Source organism: Hydra vulgaris, chromosome 06 (assembly GCF_038396675.1).
Source record: "Hydra vulgaris chromosome 06, alternate assembly HydraT2T_AEP".
NCBI classification, from domain to species: Eukaryota; Metazoa; Cnidaria; class Hydrozoa; order Anthoathecata; family Hydridae; genus Hydra; species Hydra vulgaris.
In genome coordinates, this window is record NC_088925.1 from 3,732,784 (window position 1) to 3,759,579 (window position 26,796).

General features: G+C 26.2%; 1 long non-coding RNA gene and 1 other non-coding gene across 6 annotated transcripts; one reads left to right on the plus strand and one right to left on the minus strand.

The window, feature by feature from the left end:
* Nucleotides 1-1,164: 1,164 nt before the first annotated feature.
* Nucleotides 1,165-12,674, minus strand: LOC101240162 (uncharacterized). Of its 5 annotated transcripts, none has more exons than XR_010638929.1 (3): nt 12,658-12,674; nt 1,821-1,969; nt 1,165-1,750 (listed from the first exon to the last, which is right to left on the minus strand). It is a non-coding gene; the product is annotated as an uncharacterized LOC101240162 (transcript). The 5 variants fall into 5 exon arrangements; XR_010638932.1 differs by lacking the exon at nt 12,658-12,674 and adding an exon at nt 11,173-11,472 and having other exon boundaries at nt 1,821-1,963; XR_010638928.1 differs by lacking the exon at nt 12,658-12,674 and adding an exon at nt 11,173-11,471.
* LOC124814258 (uncharacterized) lies at nt 12,032-14,122 on the plus strand. Its single transcript, XR_010638933.1, has 2 exons — nt 12,032-12,473; nt 13,371-14,122. It is a non-coding gene; the product is annotated as an uncharacterized LOC124814258 (long non-coding RNA).
* The last annotated feature ends 12,674 nt before the right edge of the window (nt 14,123-26,796 follow it).

Below are 26,796 nucleotides of genomic sequence, written 5' to 3' on the forward strand. Positions count from 1 at the left end.
TACCCTAACGCCGCCACTGTATATATATATATATATATATATATATATATATATATATTTGTATATATATTTGTATATATATATATATATATATATATATATATATATATATATATATATAATAGAGTCTTCTTAAAAGTATACAAAATCAAGAAATTAAGAGACTGTAACTTTCAAACATAAATGTTATCAAGAGTGAACTTGAAAAAAATTATATCTAAATTTGATTTAAATTTGAAGGCAAGATTTATTGTTTTTAAGTTTATTACACATATATTACTAGTATAATTAAAATTATATTTCAATTCACAGTATTACATTTAAACAATAATATTTAAAAAAGAACAACATGTTAAAAATTGTCTATTTACTAAACTTGATGTAAAAAGGCAAACAGTTACAAAATTTATTTTTCTGTTTATTCCAAGCAACAAAAATTATATTTTGACATTGATTTTAATTTGAGAATCTTTTCATACAGTCTCGAAGTAGCTTTATATTTTTTCAGCCAAGCATTAGTATTAGAAGAAATTTTTCACAAATTAACATTATATACACACATATATACATATATACATATATATATATATATATATATATATATATATATATATATATATATATATATATATATATATATATATATATATATATATATATATATATATATAACATAGTTCATATTTAGAAACTTGTATTTATTAAATGTCATATAAGTGTAATTTACTTCTAAAAATACTGAAAGGTATCTTTAATATAAGTATGGCTTATGAAATTATATACAAAATTAATTTTAATTTGTGAGTAAAAATAGCTGTGAAATAAAAGGTGAATTTTGTTATTTTTTTATAATCGTTTATTGACGTCTTTAAAAAATTAGAGCATAGCTCGTATACTTGTTATACAAAAGTAAAACAAAGAATATTAAAACGTTGATTTAATGTATCTTTAGTGCGTTCGTTTCATTTAAAGAGATTTTTGCACAAGGAAACGTTGACTAAAATTCGTCTAACGTGTTACGTACTATTGACGACAATAACGAGAAATGCTAACGATGGCGTTTTTTTGGTACAGAGTGATAAAGCTAATTCGAAACCATGTTATCATTTTTGTAAATACTAGCAAGTTTTAAGAATCAAAAAATCAGGTTAGAAGAGACAAAAATTTACCGGAAAAAAATTATTATTAATAAATTCTTATTGTTCATAAGAACAATAACAAAAAGCTCATAACAACAATAACAAAAATATATTACATAATCTTTTTTGTGGTTAATGCACTTAGCAATGTATCACGCCATACGCACAGCCGATGACGGAATAAAATTAGTTGAATTTATCTAAATTTATTTGTTTTTATTACCAAATTATTTCCATAAAGTGTTTAAATGAAATTGTAAACAAAAAAACGCTTTCTCAATTTGTAAAATTGTTATTATTCAGTTAGTTTTTCTGCCTTTTTTACTTGTGTCGTAGCATGAATATACATAATTTTTTGATCAAGCTTCCAAGAAGCTACTTTTTTCGTGTAGCATCACATGAATGGCATTTACATTCTGCCACTGTGTTTCTATAAGCAAATTTCGTTACTTTTTCTCCATTTAGTTCATTTGGTGGACAGTCTAATGATATTATTTTAACAGTTTCAGCAGTAGCTTTACAACACTGGCAAATTGATTTATAATAAGGATACTTATGGTAATAGGTAGTTGCGGAAGGACAGTTACCTCGGCAGTAATGTAGATCAACGGCTAAATAAACAGATTTTTTTAAATATTTTTTGCTTCAGATTACAAATTAAACAATTTAATAAATACTTACGATTCATATTTTTACATCCATCCTCTTCCACAATGACACTTACTTTTTCCATATTGCAATGTATATTCATTCCGTCCCACGGACTTTGACAAAACGAGTAACAAACCAGCACAAGATATAACGTAATATTGATAAACCCCATTCTAGTACTTAATAAGTTTTAGCAAAAATTTAGTTAAAATTAAGTAATAGTTATTGAAAAAATATTAATAATAATTATGCACAATGACAAACTTTTTTCATAGTTATCGGAAATCAATAATTATTGATTATACCATATGATATACCAATGTATTTATTTGGTCCTCAAAATCATAAACAAAGCAATGAATACTTTAATAAATTCATTTGGTCCTCAAAACCAAAATTTATTTGGTCCTCATAAATTTAGTAAAATTCACTACTTTGCACTTAACAGTTATATGCAGAATGCCATCATAAAGTTGTAAGAAAAAAATAAGGACATCGATACTGATTTTGGTTTTATCGCATCGTGTTTGTCAAGTCAATTTTATTAACAAGTGCATCAAAACACAACAAATTAACTTTTATATTTTTTTAATGTACATGATAACAGTTACAAAACAAAAAATTGGGTTGCTTGATTTTTAATTTTATGACGGATGATGAATTGATTTTTTTTTATTGGTAGTGATTATTATAAAACCTGATATGAACCGACATTATTTTGTTTGATGGTCAAAGTATATATATTTATTTGTATTTGTGTGTGCATGCATGCATGCATATATATATATATATATATATATATATATATATATATATATATATATATATATATATATATATATATATATATATATATATTTATAAATATATATATATATATATATATATATATATATATATATATATATATATATATATATATATGTGTGTGTGTGTCAATATACAGTGGAGTAGATAGGGGACTTTTTGATGTTTCAGATATGTCAAACTTAGGCAAACTCCAAAAATATGTATGCTTATGGTTATTTCAAAAGAAAAGTTTTTGCAAAAAATTTTGCAGTGATATATATATATATATATATATATATATATATATATATATATAGATATATATACACATTTTGCATATTTCCTAATTTTCCTTAAATTCCAAAGCACTTTAAACTTGTTTATGAATAAAATGAATAATGCGTCATAAAATGCATAATTTTGAATTTATAAACGTGAAAAATTTATTTTAAATAAAATGAAAACATTGCAAATAACAAACATCAACTATATTAAAACAATAGTAGGTAATGGTAAACAATTACCACTAAACTGCAGTGGTAACCAATTAACAACAAATAAAACATCAACAATAACAAATCGTAATACAAGGCAACAAGACAAAACTAAAATATATAACAAGTTTATTTTTATAATAGTTTCACAGTTGCTGAGACTTTGTTGGCATTAAACATGCTGTTACAATCAGTTTATGTACACAAGAATAGTTCTTTTGACAATTATAATTGAATCTTTTGACTAAAATATAAACCGCAAAACCAAAACAAAAGCAAAATGTTTATTAATAAAATTTTGAAAAAATTAATAAAGAAAAATACTAATATTAACTTCAAAATATTTGAAATATGTTTGTTTTATAATATTTTATAAAATGCAAACATTCCCGATACTCCCCACTTATAAGATTTAATTGCATATTGCATACTACAGCATGTAAACAGTACATGGTGGTATTTGGTAAATACTGCTTGTAATAAAAGTTGACATTGACTGTCTTATCACTGAGCCCCGTTTACATATTGTCCGTGTTTATAAACAAAAAATAAAATATACACAAAACGTTAAAAATACATAACTTTTGTGAAATAATAAAATGACTTTTATATTGATTTAAAAAAATGATAATAATAATAATAAAAGTTTTGTATACTTATACAAATATATTTGATGCATGTTTAACAATATGTGACCTAATCTGGAAGAAGAGGGGCCTTAAATGGGAAAAGTTGTTTTGAAATATAGCGTGTTTTAGTCACATCACCGGCATAAGGTCCCTTTTCTGTTCACTGTAGAATAACGTTGCTAGATTTAATAGGTTATGTATTCATGCGCTATTATGACCCAAATCTCAAGGATAGTATAGGAGTGGCAAAATAAAGTAGACCAGCAAAAGGGACCTTAAGTGGAAAACTGGTGTTTAAAATATTTTTTGGTTTAATGATAACTTTAAGTGGTTGATTCTTATAACAAAATAACTATAAATTATAATTATAAATTAATTATATTTTAAAAATGTAAAATAGATAAAAGTACTAAAATATATATAAACAAAACAAATTAAATTTTATGAATATAAATTTTTGATTGTTGATGCTCAGTAACATTACAGGTAGTCATTTGGCTTCTTCTTGGTTATTGAAAATCAAAGATGGTGAAAAAAATATTTATTTATATTTTATAACTTTTCAGCCGATAAAAGTAATCATTTAAAATACCATAAAAGTATTCATAAAATCATTTAAAATACCATAAAAGTGTTCATAAAATCATTTAAAATACCATAAAAGTGTTCATAAAATCATTTAAAATACCATAAAAGTATTCATAAAATCATTTAAAATGCCATAAAAGTATTCATAAAATCATTTAAAATACCATAAAAGTATTCATAAAATCATTTAAAATACCATAAAAGTATTCATAAAATCATTTAAAATACCATAAAAGTATTCATAAAATCATTTAAAATACCATAAAGTTATAAACTAAGTTGTATAGTTTTGTTTCTAAAATATTGTAAGTACTGAATTATAATTTTTATCAAAATAATTGCAGTCACAGTGACATGTAGTGTAATGTTTACAGAATGCCATACTCGTGCCTATAAGCCTTGTGGTCATTAATTTTTTAAATGACCTACTTTCATCCTATTAATTATAGCAATAATAATTGTTATGAATGATTGATTAAACTGTTGTATAGTTATTGGTAAGGTTAGGGGTTCCGGTGAGGGTTTGGGAACTTTGATTATAGGTCTGACCCAAATTAACTATAATCTAATAAACTGGAGTTTGCAGTAGTAGCCTATAGATTTTAGAAAGTTATTTTATCGAAAATTATAAAGATTTACTATGCCCAAAACCTCAGACAAACGCAGCATCAATGGAAATTGAGTCGAACGATCTTGCTATGGAAAATGACACTCTACCAGTGGAACGTCAGAAAAATATTGTTCGTGCTCCACCAAAATGTGGATTTTGTGGGGATGTTGGACATAGAAATAGTAAAATAAGGGGAAAGTTTACCTGCCCAAAACGTACATTAAACTTTCAACACAAAAATAAAAAAAATAAAAAATTTTTTTTTTGTATTTTTTTAAATTTTAGAATTAAATATTTTAAAACTAATGTTTTATTTTTATTCTAATTATAAATTATAATATAATATAATATAAAATATATATAATATAAAATATAAAATAAAATATATATAGCATAAAATTATAAAATATTTATTTTGAAGGTTTTCTTTGAAAATAATTAAAAAGCATTATCAATGATTACATCAGTAATATTGTTATTGCATTCTGATTTAAAAAATAAACTTTTAAATTTTGCCGCTAAATGTACCGTTATTAAAATAATAATGGTACACAAAACTTGTTTTTCTATTTTAAAATTACCTTTGAAAAAAAAAATTAAAAGTCTTTTGTATTAAAATATAATAGAAGTAAGATTCTTTTAGAATCTGATTTAAATTTTTCAAGTGAGGAACAATAAAGTTACTCTCTAAAAACTTTGTGGGATATTTATGAGATATTTCACTAAAATAAGATTGAAATAAAAGTGGAGATATTCCATGTGTCATGTTAAACATGAATATTATTATTAGGTAAATGTTTAGTTTATAAATACTTAAGACCTTGAGACGATTTAATAGTGGTTCGCAATACACAGTTCTGTTTGCTCCAAATACAATCCTACAAGCATGCTTTTGTTTTTTATAATTTTTTTTGAGTTTTCCGTCATTCGTATTTCTCCGTACAAAGTTGCTGTAAGAAAGATAGCTATGAATAAATGAAAAATAGAATTTCATTAGAGTTCTAGTATTTAAAAATGGTTTTGTTTTATAAAGTAGGCAAATATTATAAGAGATTTTACTTTCAATGGATAAGATGTGAAACTTCAATGACAAGTTTTCATCAAGAATTTCTCCTAAAAAGTGAACAGTAGATTTTTACACTTAGAATTATTAAAGTTGTAAGACTTATTAAATTTTTAAAACATTTCATTTTTTAGACTTTATATCTTTACTTTTAAAAAAATTTTTTGTACTATAAAAAGCTTTTTATTATTTGGAGTTATTTGGAGTGAGGATGTTTTGAAAAAAAGATTTTAAATACGTCGATGGGTTAGTTCTAAAACATTGTATGTCCATTTTAGACAGTTGTGAGAAAATGGTATTAAAAGTTTAAACTCGTTAAAAATTCAAATATTTAAAAACATATTATAATTGTTATTTTGTTGTATTACTTCAACATTTCTGTGTATCATATTTTCAAATATTTAAAAACATATTGTGTTTTTAAATATTTGAATTTGTATACGAGTTTAAACTTTTAAAATTGTTTTAAAAAAATTTTAGAACTGTCCAAAATGGACGCATAATGTTTTAAAATTAACCCATCGACATAGTAAACTAAGGTCAAAAACAACGACAATAAACAACAACAATAAACGGATTTTATAAGGATTTATTAGGTTTTATAAGGGTTTATAGAACAAAGTTTTTTACTCATAAACAAATGTTTTCAGAGAACTGACGCCCATATAAAGGTTTTTTTTTTGAAAATAGATGCAGATAGATTTTTCAGAGAGTTGACACACATAGAAGAAGGGAAGTAGCTACGTTTGCAGATTCACAAGAAGTCCTTTCAATTGATTACAATTGTTAAACCAGTTGTTTTTGATATAGTTCTATGTTCAGAGGCGATTTTACGGAAGTTCAAAGGTGATGGTGGTGGAACGCCCCCAAAGAAGATGTTTTTCTAGTTAAAGTTGGTTTTTTCACGAATTTAGTTGGCTAGTCGATTGTTTGACACGGTAAATTTTAGTTTGAAGGACTTTTTTTTTAGAACCCTTCGGTACTTTTTATGGATTCCTCCCCTCCCCCCCCCCTTCCTCCTCCTTCTCACTTTTTTTATTCGTAGAATCACCTCTTATTGTAATAACTGTATTGAGTTAATAAAGACACATAAACTAAATGAAGTTATTTTCAAAACTCTTAAAATAATAGTCTCCAATATTTTTTTAATAATTGGCTGTAACAATTGGAAGTTATAGAAAAGTTGATTTAACTCTTGTTTCCATTAAATTTTGTTTTCTAAACTCCTTTACAAAACTTTATAACATAATTCTATTAAAAGACAGATTTAATGCAAACAAAATATGGTTAGATAAATTAGATTAACAAATTAAGTTTTTATAAACCATTTAAATTAAACTTAATGTGTAATCCAAAAGATAAAGAAGTGTAATAAAATTATGTTAAAAATAAAGTTGAACCCTCAATTGTCAAATTGTTGTCGGAACTTAGTGATGTTTAGAGATGTAGTTTTCTCTAAGCATTCATTAATTTTTCTTTATACTCTCAGCGCGAGTTGACGCGAAATAAATATTTTTAAAATTTCTATTTTTACTCTAATAATCTTTTTCCAAAATAAATACGTGGATATATATATATATATATATATATATATATATATATATATATATATATATATATATATATATATATATATATATATATATATATATATATACGTATATATACTCACATTAATGCATACCTACTGACTCGTATATACATAAATACATTTTATGTGACAACCCTTATACCTTAAACTGCCTCGTTCAAGGTATAACGGTTGTCCTCAAATACCTTAGCTTCTTTTAAAACTGATACTTATTTATAGGTGACGTAGAAGGGTGTATAGATATATGTGTGTATATAAGATACAATTTAAAACAAATGAAAAATTTGACTCCTAATAATTATAGTTACCTAAAATTCATGAAATACCAACAAACAAAAAAAAGCTAAAATAACAAGCAATTAAGCTTTGCAATGTGGTAGTATGTATTTCTAACTTGCTCTATTTAAGGTGGTAAAAAATGTTTCAACTTTTGTTGAGAAGTCAAGAATGAAGAAGAAGCATACGAAAGCGAAATTGTTAAAATAATAAATTGTTATAATAATAGTAAATGTTTTGTTTGTTACTTTGCTCTTCTGCGGTGCTCTTTGATAAGAGCGTTAGGTCTTCGTGGGGTACCTAAAAAAAAATGTTATTGTGTTAAACTGCTTAATATGTTTGATAATCCTTCAAAGTAGTATAGAAACGAGTGCGATGTTAACATTATTTTCAAAAAAGAATTTCGTAATCTACCTGACCTTTCGTAACCTACTTTAAAGACCTGTTTAATTGATCGTTTTTCACCTTGGCAATCATTTGTATTTAGAAATTCGTTCCTCTCATGTTTATGTATTTCAATTTTAATAAACTCGATAATTCGTTTCTAAGATTTGAATCAGTGATTTGTTAGAACTTAATAACTTTTACGTTTGTGTTTTAAATTTAATTGACTATTTTGCAAAATCTTTCTAGAAGAAATGCAAGACAAAAATGTGTCGCAAAAATTTTAAAATTTTACAGAAATCTTTATAAAATTGCTTCAAAATTAGATAAGAAATAATAATAAACAACCTTAAAGAAACTTATTCAAATTTTTAATTTTATAACACTATGAATTTTAGAAAATAACAAATTTTTAAAAGCGAGAAAATAAAAAGTACCGTAAAATGGGTGACTAAGAACAATAAGGTGAATACATAGTGACAAAGACAGCTGAAAAATTTTTTCCTATTAAGTAAGACACAAAAAAGTTTTCCCAAAACTCAGGAAAGAAGCGGAGATTATATTTTGGTTAGTTGAATACATTTGGTACTCGGAAAAATGTCTCGCAACATTACTGAATCCTGCGAAATTCGGGGTGATTCAAACAACTAGGATGTTGCTCGTTAAAGAGTGGAATGACTCAAAAACTCTTAATAACCATGTATAGTTTTTACAAACGTTGTAACTACATGCTTCGTTATGGCATCAGGTTGTTTGCAGACAACAGCAAACTGTATCAAGCAAGAAAAAAAATGAAATAATACACATCTTGTAAAACTAAAATGTTCACAATGTTCTTATAATTATACACTCAGTATCACTACCGAATTAGTTTGCTTTTTTATCCAAGGCAGACTGCAGACGGAGACGGCAGACGGAGCTACTAAATCAAATTACTTTTTACTTGTTTAATTGTTGTTATTTTCTTTCATCCCTCTGAAACTCTGAAACGCAAATCTTGAAAAACAAGGCATTAAAAAAAAAGGTTTGAACTTGGTATTTCTTGATCTACCAATATGTTTCTACCGCATTTACCTTTGCCGTACTACCGTTTACGCAACGAAAATTTTTTTTTACATTTACATTTGCTTTCTTTAAACCTAGCCACTCTGTACTATTTTAACATATTTTTTTTTCAAAAATAAGTAGAAAATGTAAACTAAAGTTAGTAGAAAAGTTAATAAAACTTAAAAAATAACGGAGGTAACGGAGATAACGGAGGATAAATAAAAGTTTGTTACATCCGAAAAAACATTAAAATATGTTTAATATGATGAAATATGTCAAAAAAACATTGAATATGTTTGTAAGTTTTAAATGTGTCTATTTTAAAATTTCCATCAAAAAACGAAAAATAAATTAAGTTTAATATTTTTTCCGTGTTCTTACTTTAAAAACATCTTAACAACAAATGCGTGAATTTGTTAAAAAAAACAAAGATTACGTTTATATATTTTACAATTTTTATTTTTGCTTTCTTACCGCAAAAGCTGGGAAGGAGAGACAAATTACTTAAATAAATTAAATATTTAATACGCTTAAGTAATTTTGAGTTTTAAGTAATCATGTGATCGAATCAACCCTCACCCCTCAACTTCACTCATTCAAACTTATAGTTTATTATACCTATAACTCATTCAAAGTTATAATAATTTCTACTACTCACTAAAATTAATTCTTACATTCAAACTTATAATTAGTTGTACTCTCATTTGTATAAACTTATAAAGATTAATAAAATGAACACCGATATCTTTATACTACTATAATATCTATAATATCTTTATACTATTATGAATATGAATTTATCTCTAGCAAGCTTTAAAAAAAATCGTGTTTAATAAAATAATTGATTTGATAAAAATATTTTATGTAACTTTTTACTAATATTTTTACTTATTATAAAATCAAAATATATATTTGATACCAAAGTTAAATTACGGAAAAGTAAAATTTTCAAATACTATGTAATCATGTATTTGTAGGTCATGTAATTATTATTTATATTACACGAAATTGTATTTTTTTTTTTTTACTGGTAAAACATGACCATAAAAAATAAAAAAAGTAAATGAGAACTTATGAGATCTGCTTCCTGCTTCCTTGCGTTGTCATGCACTAATCCTAATCTGCTGGTAGTTTGTTTCCGTTCCCAATTAAATAAAATGTTCAAAGAAAAAATATGCATAATATTAGGTTTTAAACTAAAAATAAAATTTTTTTGGTTACTTAGTAGATCATTTGTAGCATGCACCATTTTTAGCCAGCCGATAAATAACTGGTTTTAGGTTATTTAAAAGATCAATGGTCCATTAAGTAAACGATAAGCAAAACTCCAACAGACCGCTAAGGGTGCTGTCTACATAAAATCCGCTTTAAAATGTGTATTAGTTAGGGCTATAGTTTTGGTTATAACAAAAGCCGTGTAGAATGTTTAGTGGAAGGTACTAAGTCAAGGGATTTTATTCAAGCTTGCACTTTCCTTATTTATTATACACGCTATATAAGAGTACTTGTTAATTTTTATGTGTTAGATTTTTGGAAAATGTTAAACTTAAAAAAGTAACTAAAGTCTATGTTTGTAACTCACTTAGTTCAAACAATGACAAAATGTTGCGTCATGTAATCTTTTAACATTTACTGTTTTTATTATTATGATTTATATTAATGTTTGATAATATTATGTTTTATGTTAGGAAGAATAAAAGTGATCACAAGTAAACAACTGACATTAAAAATGGTTGGATTGAATTTAGGTTGTATATGGGTTGGTATCATTCATAACGAATTGCTTATTTTAACCTTTTGTGTCATTAGTCATAGCAACTAAGCAATATATCAAAATAGTGCATTTTAAGAAAATAGAAAAATTAAGTCAGCAATAAATTTAAAACAACTTATTGTTACAAAAAAAATTACCTTGAGTTGATTATTTACTAGTAAATGTTTTTTTCTTGAGTGCTATGTTTTCTCGTTAGTAATTGTTAATTGCTTTTAAAGATTATGCAATCGGAGGATCTGAAGATTATATGTTGCTTGCTCAAAAAAACGTGCTCAAAAAACCCGCCGTTAAATGCCCAACTTGGTTTAAAAAAGTATTTTTTAAATTAATAAAGAAATATTGTTTAGCGTTGTTGTACCTAAGAAATGTATTGCATTTATGTTATTTTATAATATGTCTTCACGTCTTCCTGACCCCTTTAGCTTCATTTGGCCACTGGACCTATAAATAATTTTATACAGATTAGCAAACAATTTTTAAGTATATTATAAAATTCAAAACATATCACGTAGATAGTGCATTGTTATTAATAAAGCTTTTTTTATTTTTATAAAATGCTATCAATTTCAATGTGCCACCTGCTGTCAATTTTAAGACTTTATTACCTCTTCTTAATCTCAAATAATTGGCAATGTATTTTATATAACAATACTAAAAATGAATTAATTTTATAAAAATTCCTCAGCAATTGCGAGCACGTGTTTGCAATTCGATTAATGTTGTAGCTATAGTAATAATTTATTTATAATAACATTGACACCTCTAGTATTAACAAAAATAAAAAAACACGGTAGCTAAAACAAAGAAATGTTGAAAATATGTTATTTAAAACAATATTTCAAGATATTTTTTATAAATGTTTCGTAAAGAATTTATTATGTTTAAATTTTTTGTGTTTCAAAAAAATTTTTTACAATTTAAACTTATAAATATTTTAATAACATAATTTAAAATAATAAAAACGACCCGCTTTAAACGCGTATATATTGCACGCGTTTTAAACGCGCATATCAAGTTCTATTCTTATTTAATGTTAAGTGAATGAAGTTTTCTTCGAATTTCAAGTTACAATCTCCAAATTCTGCTATTGGCGCTGTTAAACATTCTGCAAACTTTGTTTTACAAGAGGTTTATAATTCAACTAGTTTATAAACATTTTAAAACGGAGTTTATTGTATTATACCCCCCTAGAACCAAGTTGATTTAATTATTGGTACTCAGTTAAAGAACTTCCATTATGGAGATTACAGTTAATGCAATAAATTTCCTGTTATTCAAAAAATTTGTTTAACCTAGCTTTTACTTTTAGTATAATAGCATATTATAGTTGGTTAATGAAAAAAATTGATGAAATAAACCAACAAGAGTAACAAAGGCTGATTTAGCCATCCCAACACATAATAGAACACTAGTGCACTTGACAAATCTTTAACAAGAGGTACGTAAATTTTTTTTATTTTTAACAATCTTCCGATATTTTTATCCGATTTTATTCTGATATCTTTTATTCGTTTACGTTTAGCCGTTGAGTTTATAAATCAGATAAATTTATAAAAAAACCGAAGATTCTAAAAACCAATAAAAATACATTGATTCTAAGATGTTAAGAAGGAAAGAATAACCTGATATTTAAATTTTTTAAATTTTCTGTCGTTTTTCTAAACTTGCTGTCCAATATTACAAATATTACCACATTAGCTATTGTTCTAATAATTTCTAAAAAAAAAGCAATTGTTAACAATTTTAATTAATGTTAAAAAAAATCTCTAAATAAATATTTAAAACTTATTAAAATAAAATCTGCTCGTTCTACACCATACTGAGTTTAATAATCTCGGTAATTTATATACTACGTCGACGTCATATAACAGCAAGATTAATTTCTTTTGTCGACGGCATAAAAGTATGAAAAACAAGAAAATCTTAAATTTATCATTTTATATGTTGCATAAAATAGTACACACAATTGTTATTATAGTGGCGTAATATTATTCTAGTGGGACCCATGATAATAAGGTTGATACGCCCTATACAATAAAAGTTGGCTAAAGTCATCGAACTGTTAATATAAAATAATTTAAACATTAAACTTGTTAAAAAGGTAAGTTATATATATATATATATATATATATATATATATATATATATATATATATATATATATATATATATATATATATATATATATATATATATATATATATATATATATATATATATATATATATATATATATATATATATATATATATATATATATATGTAATGTATGTATATATTTATAATATATTTAATAAAAAGTATGCATAATAATATAATTGAACAATTTTTATAGAATGACACAATCGAAATATTTTATCATTGTACTTTGGATGTTTGTCGTGCACTTTGCGTGTGTTCAAAATGTGCCTAAATTCACCTCTGAGTGTCATCCAGTTTCATTTCCAGCTGTTCGTGTTGATATATCTCCGCGTTGTAAAGATGTACGCGTAGCTATGAATCAATGCGTTGGAGCATGCGAATCTATGGACAAAAATCCGTCAAACGAGAGGAAATCTGTTTGCAGATGTTGTCAACCAGTAGATTTTATTGAAAGAAACATTGTTAAAGAAGTTGCATGTATGTCAAATGACAAAGCTGTAACGACTCTGATGACTATAAAAATTTTTGAACCAATCAGATGCGAGTGCAGAAATTGTAAACCTTCATAAATTTATTAATAACACACTGTTAAGAGCTGGTTTTGAAACCAGAAATGAGTTTAAGTCATATTTTTTTTTTTTTATAAAAAAAAAAATATGCTAACCATATGAAATTCGCATAGGAGTTTTTATGAATTATGTCAGAGTGAAGAGAAAGAAAAGATAAGGAAACATTTGGTCGTGTGAAATCAAAAAATTCTTTATTGACATTCTTAAGTTTTCATGGTTTTCTCATTACAATAATATTTTCATAAACGTTTTTTATATTCTGAATGAGTAGTATTTCTTTAAAATATATTAATACTATTTATTTGTTGTTAATTTCCATAATTATTAATATTTACATAGTATTATTAAAGTGAAGAATAAATTGGTGTTCATTTTTGTGCATTTTTTTCTTGTACGCGTGCGCGTTTTAATTATTTAATTTCTGGAGAGACTAAAGCGTTTGCAATTTTCTAGTCATTAAGGTCTTTTAGAACGAGAGAATAAACTGAATAAATTAACATCGCAAGAATCTAATAAATAACATTCTAAGGACGTGAGAATCTTCTAAATTATAAACAAATATAAGCAAACAAAATTAATAAATAACTGATTAATTAATTTTTTTTGCAGCTGAAAATTCAACCGGGTTGAGAAAAAGTTGCTTCTGCAACTGAAAATTAACGCTTGTGAGAATATTCTATTTTTATTTTTTAATATTTAATTCACACGCTAAAGAATAATGTTGGCGTAACGATATGGGTGTTGCATTATAAGTTAATTTTGTGTTTTATTTTAAAGAACCTATATGTGTTCTAAATATTATTGTTGCTTATTGCTAGTTATATTTATTTGTTTTTTGTTTTTCAAAGAATAATAGAATAAGTGTAAAGTTTATTTACAAAATTTAAAATTAGCTAAGTACATAATAAGAATTTTACACACGTTAGTTACAATATAAATATTAATATAAATATTAGTGTTGAAATATAACGCAATATATCAAAGATTAACAAAAATATAAAAGTATTAAAGTTTTTTAACAAAAATTAAATAAAAATAAAACTGCAACAAAAGAGAAGTAGTGTCAATAACTATTTTTTTAGATAATTTATAATATGTATTTATTTTAAAAGAGATATTTTAAACCAATGTGATTTTGTAATAAGAGACTCTTAGATTCTTTCCTGAATTGTTCCAAAGAGATGTTTTAAATACTTTTTTTTTGTAATAAATTTTGAAAAGTGTTTCCATAGAAATGGTCCACGGTATTGGATTTGGTAAGAACTTAGTTTTAAATTAGTTTTTGGTACAATAAAGTTGTTAATTGAAAATTTAGTAGGATACTTGTGCAAAGTTTCACTTAAGTAAGATTAAAATACAATAGGAGAAAGCCCATCTTTCATTTTAAACATGAATTGTAGAACTTGGTGTGTATTAAGTTTATAGATACTTAGGGCTTCCTTAAAAGAGGTTCGCAATGAAAAGTTCTGTGTGTACCAAATACAATCCTGCATGCGTGTTTTTGCTTACTATAAAGTTTTTTTAATTTACTATAATTAGTTCTACCCCATACAATATTACAGTAAGAGATAAAACTATGAATAAATGAAAAATAATTTTTTTTCAAGGAAGCAGTGTTAAGATATGGTTTAGTTTTATATAATATGAAAATAATTATTAAGATTTTATTTTCTATGTATTTTATATGTGGTTTCCTTGAAAAATTTTCATCTAGTATTACTCCTAAAAATTAACGATTGGTTCCCTTTTAATAAATGTTTTATTGATTAAAAGATTAGGTAATTTTAGAGGAACATCGTCACCTTTCCTAGGTTTGGAGAACAAAATAAATTTAGTTTTTTCTACATTTAACGAAAGCCTATTACTTGTAAACCACTCATTTTTAATAGTTCTTCATTAAATATATTAAAGAGAACTTTTATGTTTTTGTTGGAATAAAAAAGATTGGAGTCGTCTGCAAACAATATAACATTTAAAATATTTGATGCTAAGTATAAATCATTTATAAATAATTAGGTGTTCTAGCTTTGTACAGAACTTTTTTGAAATGATTCAGTAATTTTGTTCAATTATATTAAAAATTTCATGTTTTTTTTATGTTTTAAAGTAGTTTCTATCATTTTTTAATATAATATGACATAGAAAAGTGGGTTCAAAGCTTACGAGTTGAATCAATTTGATTGAAAAATCAAAATTAATTTTTCTTTCCTATGTGGAAAAAATCCACGTTCGCCGCCATTTTTTAACACAGAACAAACATAATATTGAGTTTGTAATCATTTATTTGTTATCTTTCAGCTGCCATTCTTCTTTTTAGTTCAGATCATTTTGTTTCAAATATGTTTAAGAAATATTTAACTTCACATTTACGGGGAAAGTGCGAAAACGCTAGTTACTAAAAAAGATCGTCAAAGTAACCGTTTAGGATAGCAAGTTTATAAACTTTATAAATCGTCAAAGTAAACGTTCACGGTATCATCATTTTATGAAAGAATTTTATGTCAAAGTAAAACATAGTATTATTAGAAACTTGAAAAGAATATAACATAACTTTGTTGTCATTTAGTGACCAAATATTTTTAAATGAGAAACTACAAGAGAAAAACTAATCAAGCTAACTGGAACGAAGATGACATGAAAAATCCTATTACGGCAGTAAAGTTGAAGCAGATTTCTTTAAGAAAAGCTTGTAAAAACTTTAGTGTGCTAAAAGATTCACTATATTGGCGTGTTAAAAAGGCTTTACTTGAAAGTAGTTTAAATACTAATTTATTTGGAAGAAATAGAAAAGTGCTTTCTGATAACCAAGAACAAGATCTAATTAAGTATATTCATGGCCTACTTAAATACACGGCCTACTATTCTGCTTAAATCGAAAAAAAATAGAAGGCCAGTTGAAAAAACGTATACTCCATTATATGGACAAACTTTCTCAAAATATTTTAAATATTGCGGTATAAATGTTAAGTAAGTATATCTGGAACAGGATAAAAATTTTCGCGTTAGATTAATTGACATCTCTACTAAACTTCAACAACTTTGTATTGTTATTTGTGGCTACTTTTTAGTTATTATTAATAATAATAATGGTTAATAAATGCTGTGTTGTCGGTTGAACCTCAAATTATAATGTTGGTGAAGTAATATCAGCCTTTGGTTTTCCAAAAGATGATGACTTGAGAAAGTTATGGGTTAGATTTGTAAATAGAAATTGTTGCACTGTCACTAAATCATCTGTGATCTGCTTAAAACATTTTGATGAAAGTTTAGTACACAAAGGAGCATCAGAAAAACGATTTCGTTTGTTGTATAATTTGAAGCCTGTTACTACAATATACCCGGCCAGCATTGCAACAGCTTCACCTCCAGCTATGTTTATACCAAGAAAATCACCAACTAAAAAATTTTTTCAAAAAGATGAATATCAGAAGTTTTTATCAAATGATATTATTAAAGATCTTAATTCTCTTACAGTTGCTGATTCACCAACAGGATATTCATTTTCCAAATTCGATGATTGTGTTGTGTTCCATAAAATTATTCAAAATGAACTACACATACCTGAAGTTGCTGAATGTATTCGTATTGACAAAAATCTTCATGTCAAACTTTTTTATAAAAATCTTCCAGTTTCTTTGCCACCTTGGCTCAGAGTAACCCATCAATGTATGTTAAAGAGAAGGAGTATGCTAGAAAACTTCGATTCACATTTTAGCATCGAAAAAGAAAAGTTGTCTTCCGTTCTTGAAGAACTTAAAAGTCACCAAATAAAAAAAAATCAAATTTATTCTTCAAATTTGCCTCAGTTTGCCTTGACGTTGCATTGCACATCATTGCAAACTTATCATTTACTGCTAAAGGAGTTCCCTCTTCCATCTATATCACTGTTAGGCAAGCTTAAAGCAGGTGAAATTGATTCTATGAAAGTTTTGATATTGTTACATGAAAATGGGAGCTTATCAAATGATCTTATAATAATTTTTGATGAAATGTATTTGCAAAAATGTGCAGAATATTCTGGTGGAGATGTAATTAGGATTAGTGAAGAAAATGAATGTTATAGAAGCATTGTTTCTTTCATGGTAGTTGGTTTAAAAGAAAATACCTCTTGTGTCATCAAAACAGTTCCAATTATAAAATTAAACAGTGATTGGTAAAGAACTGAAATTCTCAGCTTGATTCAATCTTTAATAAAATAGAGTTTTAATGTTCGAGGTGTTGTTTGTGACAATCATGCTTCAAATGTTTCCTCTTCTACAAAATTGCTCGATGCACATGGTAAAAAACCAGATGATTTGTTTATTAATGTACAATCACAAAAAATTTACCTATTCTTTGACAAAGTGCATCTGATTAAAAACATTCGAAACAACTTACTAAATAAAAAAAGGTTTATTTTTCCAGAATTTCATTTTTCAGCTTTTAAAGATGAACTTCACGTTCAACCAGGAAAATATTTCATGGTTTATTAGAAAAGAACAGCCTGTTGGATGCAAGTTTGAAAAAAGCATCAAAAATAAATAGCAAAGTTGTCCATCCTGGAAACTACAAGCAAAATGTCACTGTTGCTTTAGGTATCTTCCATGAAACTACAATTACAAATTCAAAAAATCAGTTTTCTAATAACTGTCTTGGAAATGCTGCTATTATTAATGATAAAAAACCTGAGTTTTTTCGAGCTTTCGCTGAATGGTTAAATAAATGGAAAAACACCAAAATTCCAAATTTTGAGAAATATACATTATCTCCTCAAACATCATCAGCACTACAAAGAACTTTATTATGTCAAGCTTCTTTAATAGAAGATCTATTGGAAAATAATTATAAATTTATATTGATTGCTGGTTTTCAAAGTGATCCGTTAGAAAGGAGATTTGGACAATACCGCCAAATGAGTGGTGGCAAGTTTCTTGTCAGTTTGAAAGATGTTATCTATAGTGAGAAGATAATCCAAATAAAAAGTTTGATAAAGGAAGGAATTAAAATATTTGAAAATGATATTAATGATGTTCAAGATACACAACATGCTAGATCCTTGATGGATCAGATCAAAGAAATAGATTATGATTGTGTGATTTTATCAGATGATTCGCGTGAAGTTGCTGTTATATTGCTGGTTTTATTGCCAAAAAACTGAGTAAGAAGTTTAAAATATGTTGCAAGTTGCTTTGTAGTCAACATTGTCAACAGGAGTCGAATGACTATAGTTATTTAAATAAATTGTCCAGAGGTGGGCTAACAACTCCATCACTAGCCCTTTTAGAATGTCTGTGATAGTTTTGCTATGTTAGATCATGTATTTGATGTTATTTATCGATCTCAAATGCGACGCCGTAAAGCAGCAAAGTTAGTTCTTGGCAGTAGAGAAAGTTACCAACCATTTTTATGTTTAAATCACCAATATTGTGGAAAGGAAATTGTACACACTGTTATTTCAAATATTTATTTTAATAACATCAGAAAGAGAGTCAGTGATTCCATTGTTGCAGATAACATTGTTGCCTTTAAAAAAAGACAGAGAAAAAAATAAGAAGCTTTTGTTTCACATTTTGAAACAGTTTGTGTAAAAAATTTTAAAATACTTTTAAAGCTTACTTTCGAAAAGTTTGTGTATTCTTATTTCTTGCACAGTCCTTGAATATCTTAAAAATTCTACTGACAAATATAACCCATGTCTTTCTATAATTATTTAAGTAATATATAATTATGAAGGTTAATAATGTTGCGTTGTTTTGAATAAAGACATTTATTAATCATGATTCCTATTTATTACTGAAAAGAAACCTAAAAAAAAGCCTAAAATTTTACAAAGTTTAGTGAAGTATAGTATGTTCTTCGATTAAGCCAACGCAAAATTTTTTATCCTGTGCCAGATTTACTTACTTAAAATCTATAGCTCAATAATTAAAATATTTTGAGAAAGATTGTCCATCCGACAAAATATGTGTTTTTTAACTGGCCTTGTATTTTTTTCCGGTTTAAGCAGAATAGAAGGCCGTGTATTTAAGTAGGCCATGGTATATTAAAGATATGGACAATTCATTTTATGGTCTCTCAATGAGGGATATTAGATTGATAGTATTTGAGTTCTGCAAAAAAAATTTAATTCCAAATCCTTTTAACAAAGGTAGTAAATTAGCAGGAGAAGACTTTGTGCAAGACTTTTTAAAACGCCATCCTGATTTATCACTAGGACGACCAGAAGCAATTTCTATAAACAGAGTATTTGGTTTGAACGAAGATAATATTAAAATCTATTTTAGTAATTTAGATAATTTGTTAGATAAATATCACTTCGAGCCACATCAAATTTTTAATTGTGATAATTCTGTTGGTCATTATGTATCGCCCATGATGAAATTTAAGTGCAAAAATAAGAAATTATTATTCACTGATAATGCTCCAGTTGGAACTATTCAAGGATGCTCAAAAACTGGCTGGGTTAATACTGATTTATTTCTTGAATATATACAACATTTTGTTAAACATGTACCTTGATCAACAAAGTTTTTCTTATATTTGACTGTCATCGTTCTCATACCAAAAGTTTAAAACTTATAGACTATGCTCGTGACAATGGATTGTTTTTGCTATTGCTACCACCACACACAACTCATAAACTTCAGCCTTTTTTAACCAAGCATGTATGAGATGGATGCGAAACCATTCAGGAAGACGAATACAAATAGAAAATCTTGGAGTAATTTTTAATGAAGCATATTAAAGAGCTGCTAATATGGAAAATGCTACTTCAAGTTTTAGAGCAACTGGAATTGTCCCATTTAATCGGCATTTGTTAGAAAATGAATATCCAAGGACGTCTTTGAGTGATAATAATAAAATCAGGTTATCCATACCTCATAAAACTCACTTTGAACGCGATAACAAAAAAGAAAGTGAAATTTTACAGCAGCCAGAGTTGACTACATTAGAATTAATGAGTCATGATAAATTAAAGCCAATTAAAAGCTTTTCAGAGATCACGGCTACTTCATCAAGTTCTTTTGAAGACATACTTCAAGTTCAAAAAACTTTATCCTCCAAAAAGAAAATTAGCTGAAAAATCTCAAATTATAACCAGTTCTCCATATAGGGAAAAAAATTTACTTGAAAAGAACAATGAGAAAAAAACAACAGGAAAAAAAAAAGAACAATTAAAAAAAAAAATTACTGGAAAAGAACAATGACAATAAATTAAACAAAAAAAATATAAAAAAGAACAAAAAGAAAAGAAAATTAAAGAAATGTTTGATCGAAAAAGATGTAAACAATGAAGAGGCATGGTTTGTCCAGTTTGTCAAGGGAAATGGTGCAATGGTACCCAAGTTGATTGGATAGCTTGTTGTGTATGTACTGTTTGGGTACATGAGAACTGCACATTAATCGATGTTTGCTTTTTATGTGAATAGATTTTATTCAAATTTTTTGACTAACATGAAACTTTGCATAAGCATTTTTTTTATTGATAGTTTTTTTTTAATTCCTTTCATGTTTTTTGATTTAAAAGGAAAAATTACATAATAAAATGATACCTTTGTGTTTTTATTTGCATTCTTATATTTAATCAAATCGAATTTACTAAAAGTCTGCTTTAATTTTATTGAAAAATATATTTTTTACTTAGTTTTTTCTTCAAATGAAATCTGTCTTACTTTGCCCCAGGTTTTATTGAAAGTGAGACAGGGTAGTTGTCATCATTTTGAATTTAATTATGTACCAATGCAACAACCTATCACCACAAATATTTAAGAGATCATTAGACACTTAATGTGCTAGTGGCCTGCAAAACCTCTTGTTGTGAAACGTGATTCTTCTCAAGTTATGAACATTCTCCCTGAAAGTGTCTCGCTTTGCCCCAAGTTACTCTACAATAAAAATAATAATGGTCCTAAGATTGAACCTTGGGGCACACCAAATGTAATGTGTTTTTCTTTTTCAATTTTTTTATAAATAATACATTGTGACCTGATTGCCAGGTAATCTTCAAACCAAAGTAAGTTTTTATTTTTTACTCCATAGAGTTTTTTTATAAGTATCTTATGGTTAACAAAGTCAAAGGCTTTGACAGATCAATAAAACAACTAAAGTAAAATAGTCATTATTGAATGCATCTGATACGTGATTAATCAGTTCGATTACCGCATGGTTAGTTGAATTTTTTTTCTTTAAACCCAAATTATTTACTGTACAGCAAACTGTTTAACATCAAATAGTTATAAAGTCTGTTGTACAAAATTTGTTCCAATAATTTTAAGAAGCAAGGTAAGACGGAAATAGGTCCGTAGTTTGAAATATTGGTTTCGTCACCAGATTTAAAAATTGGAGTGATTACGACAACTTGAAGTTTTTTTGGCACAATACCTAGTTTTAATGAAAGGTCAAAAATATGAAGTAATGACGGTTTAATGATATCGAAAACTGACTTAACAACATTTACACTGATTTTTTCAATGCCCGCACTTTTATTACTTTTGAGACTATTAAAAGCATCCCTTATCTCGCTTATATTTAAATTAGATTCTTCCATAATAGTATTACACGGTTTAATATAAGATTCAAACTTTATGGTACTTGGCGGAATTTTACTCGCCAAGCTCGTCTCTACTTCAAGAAAAAATGAGTTTAGTTTTTAAGCTATTTTTTTTTTATCATAAATCATTTCCCCGTCAATTAAAAGCTTTTGGGGGAGAATATTTTTTACACATTTATTTTTACCAATTATTTGTTTAATTATATTCCACGTTTTTTTTAGTGTCGCCGTTGGTTTTTTTCAGGGTGTTTATAAATCCATCCATGCAAGGGTGTTTATAAATCTATTCATGCAAGGGTGTTTATGCAAGGGTGTTTATAAATCAATCATTTTAGTCATACGAAGACATAAAAATACTTTTAATAACATGAATGATGAACTAAAAAGAATATCATACTGATTTTAAAAAAACCGATTGTCTTTCATCACTTATAAAACAAAATCAGTACTTTTTAATCCAACTTCTAACAAAAAAAAAAAAAAAAAAATATCTTGCCTGACTTATTAATTGATAACACAACCCTAAAAACAGAAAAAGTTACAAAATTCCTAGGTGTCATGGTAGATGAAAACTTATCTTGAAGACAACAAATTGGTAATAACTCCATGAATATTGCTGATAACATTCGAATTCCTTTATAAAGTTAGACATATAAACACCAACTAACAGAACTATATTAGTCATTTATTCATTTCCATATAAGTTATGTAAATATAATATGGGGAAGTGCTCACAAAGCTAAACTTAAATCTCTTTGTCGGCATCAGAAAGCATGCAAAAACTTTGCAAATTTGTTTTTCAAGCACGACACCACTACTTAAAGAAATGAAAGTTTTGAATATTTAGAAACTTATGTTTTATGTATCAATGTAAAGAAAAGTGTATTTATAAACTTTTTTAAATTTTTTTATATATATATACTTTGTCATTAAAAAAAATAATAACTTTTACAATGTTTTACAACATAAAAATATACCATAAAAGTATCAACCGGAGCTGGCAGATGACAAGTTCTTATCATCCAGCCCCGTTGTTATACTGAACGTTGTTATACGTTGTTTAACTGAAAAATTCAGCAGATAAAAATGAAAAAGGAAAAAAGAAATGAAGGCGAAAACTGTTTAAACAATTAATTCACTGTTTACAGAAAAAAAGAAAAAATGAATTATTTCTTCTTATTATTAATTTTTTTAATTCTCTATTTTATTCTACTTTTATTTTTATTATAAACGCACGCACGCACACCCACACACGTACACACAAATACACACGCGTACACGTACGTATATGTTCGTTCATATATACACATTCAATACCAAATAAATCTGTATTATATTCCATCTACAAATTGTGCCAGATATATATATGTATATATATATATATATATATATATATATATATATATATATATATATATATATATATATATATATATATATATATTGCATCTACAAATTGCGTCAGAATTTGAAAAGAAATGTGATCGTTGTGTTGGTTTAAGCATCCAAGAGCCGTTTGCCAAATTAAAAATGACCAGTTTTCTCTTATCGTGGTCTTTTTCTTTGGAAAAAAAATAGTTTACATAATTTGGACTTTTTTTTTAAAATGAAATTACCTTTTTTAAAACAGAAAATAAAACAAAATATATTTATAAATTTTAGTATTTTATTCGATTTGATTTATACTTAGTTTTGTTTATTATATTGATTATGAAAATTGTATTTTTTTATTTTATTTTGTAAAAAGCTTTCTTTATGATAAGATCATTTGATCTTCTAGCCGGTAGACGGTAAAATATTCGATGTAAAATTACCTTGTACATATTAATCTGGCAAAAAAAAAAAAAAAAATTGGTTTAAAAGTTAAAAAATGAATCGTAAAATTTCTTTTAATCGTAAAATTTCTTTAATTCGCCATTTCTTACCGTGATGTCTTGAAGTATCGGATTTGCTAAACTTATGTTATTTTTACACCTTTTCTTATTTCATTGCGTTAATGTCCGAATTACAAAAAAAGGAAAAATGTTTTTAGATTCAGAGGCTTATTTGAGCACCTTCCATTTATCCTCCCATTTATCCTTCCGTTAATGATCACGAGAAACAATTTATTAAATTTTTTCTCATTGTGTCTGATTTAAGCTTGCTGTGATTGATGAAAATCCTAATTCTAAAGAAAAATATATTTCAATGTCAGTGAGATTCAAGCTTAGTTACAAATCGCTTACAATCTTTTAATGCGATGCATTAAAAGATTGTAAATGGTATTATTTCTGTATTATTAAGCTCGGTATTATTTCTGAAATACAGAAATAATACCAAGCTTTCTAAGGAGATTTAAAATTTAAAAGAAAAAAAAAAAAAACACATAATAAAGTGGAAAATTAAAAAACACTGTAAACCTATCAAAACAACATCCAAAATTTGTAACCTCTGCCAGTATAAGAAATTTATAATTTTATATTTGAAAGAAAACTTTCTTTGTAAATTTTCTTTTTTATTTAGCAGGTTGTTTTAAAATAACCTGCTTAATAAAAAAGAAGAAAAATTATCTCAGTATCGACATTCCAACAAATTTCTACTGTTTTTTTTTGATACCGGAGACAAAATATTACCGGAGACAAAAGTTGAAGTTAAATACCGGAGACAAAAGTTGCATCTTTTATTACGTCAGAAGTCGTTCTACCGTAATTTTTCATTCGAGTTTTTTTTGTTTTATTTTTGGTTTTTGAACGTTTTTTTTAAGTAAGGATGGTATTCTATCACGTGACGTTAAAATTCGCGGACGAGCGTTTATTAGCATAACGTATTTCATTACATTTATTTAGATAACATACCTTGTAGTAGATTTTTAAAGATTATTTTTGAATAAATTTACGTAGAATTTAATTCTCTATCTCACAATATAAGTAGTTTAATTTTGCTTAAAACAAAACTCTATTAAACAACTTGTTTTCAAAGGTGTATTATATTATAATATACCTTTGAAAACAAGAATTTTGAATTCTTTGGAATGCTTTATATACAGTTTACTTATTCGCACATTACTTATAATTTATAAGTAATGTGCGAATAAGTAAACTGTATATAAAGTACTCCAAAGCTTTCAAAAGTAAACTTAATTATTTTTGTTTTACATTTTTAACATCTTATTTTAAGTATTTTAACACTTAAGATTCTTTTTTTTTTTTCTTTTAAATATTTTTGTCAATTTGCTAACATACATAACTCAGACAAAGTGAACACATTTCGGTTGTTTAAGCATATTAAATAACTTATAAGATTGTATCAATATTTTAAAATGCTATGTATATAAATAATATGAATTACTAATTATATTGCTTTAGTATATTAAAAGTATTTAATAATAATTAATAACAATAATAATTGGCAACAAGCGAAACCACAAACTTAGAAGAGTGTGTCATTCACACTCGTGCTATAAACGTAAACAAGTTGCAGATGATCCAAATGATTACAATTTTATTATAAACTTCAAATTGTTGAAATTATATGCGTATCATTTTGTTGTCATGTCAAGAACGTTTTTCATTAAACAGACTTTTTATTGTCAAATTAACTTTTCACATGGGTGCTGTTCATAAGTTAAACTTTAAATTTAAAAGCTTGCTTAAAAGCAGTGTTTTTATTTATCCATTCTTTGCATCAAAAACTGCTGCAAATAAAAGTAGGGGAGATGGGGGCGCATTGATCGCCGTAGCAGTGTTTTGAAAATTGCGCAGAACCTGAAAGAGATGTAAAAACTTATTAACTACGAAACACATGTAGAACTATCTGGCTTTTGGAATATATAAATATTTTGATTTAAAAAAATGATAAACATGAATAATTTTAACTTTTAAACAACCCTCTCAAAAGATCAATGTACCCCAAACTATGGGGTACTATGATCTCCGACTTGGGGCACATTGATCTTATATGCGTAATATTATCTAAACGTTTAACACTTCTATAACTAAATCTTGTAAATAATTTAGTCAAAGGGTAATATTGTATAACATATAATACATCTAAATTTTTTAATTATTTTTTAAATATAGCAGTTAAACCCACTAGTCTAATTTTTAATTAAAAAATGTATAAATCACAGCAGCTATAAGCTACCCGCTTTATATACGTTTAAAACTTTACAACAACTTGAAATTTATAAGAACTGAAATATAAAGACTGAAATAAGAATACAACTTTTAAGTTTACAAAACTTGTTAAAAGTACAATATTTTGATTAAGAATATTTCATCATTTGTGAAAGTCAAGTTGTGAAGCAGCTTTTGGTTTACATTGTTTTTTATTCCTAAGCAAGTAATTCTCAGTTTCTTTCTTATCTTTTGTGGAGACTTTTTGTTGATTTTTGGTTTGCTTCAAAATTTTCTTTTCTTTTGACAAACGAATTTCATTTCTGACAGGAGTATCAGTCAAGATCCTTGTTTTTAACTGCCTACTTTTAACTTTTTTTTTTCTGGCAGATGCTTTTGGGTAAGGTTTTAAAACCTCAGGTGAGA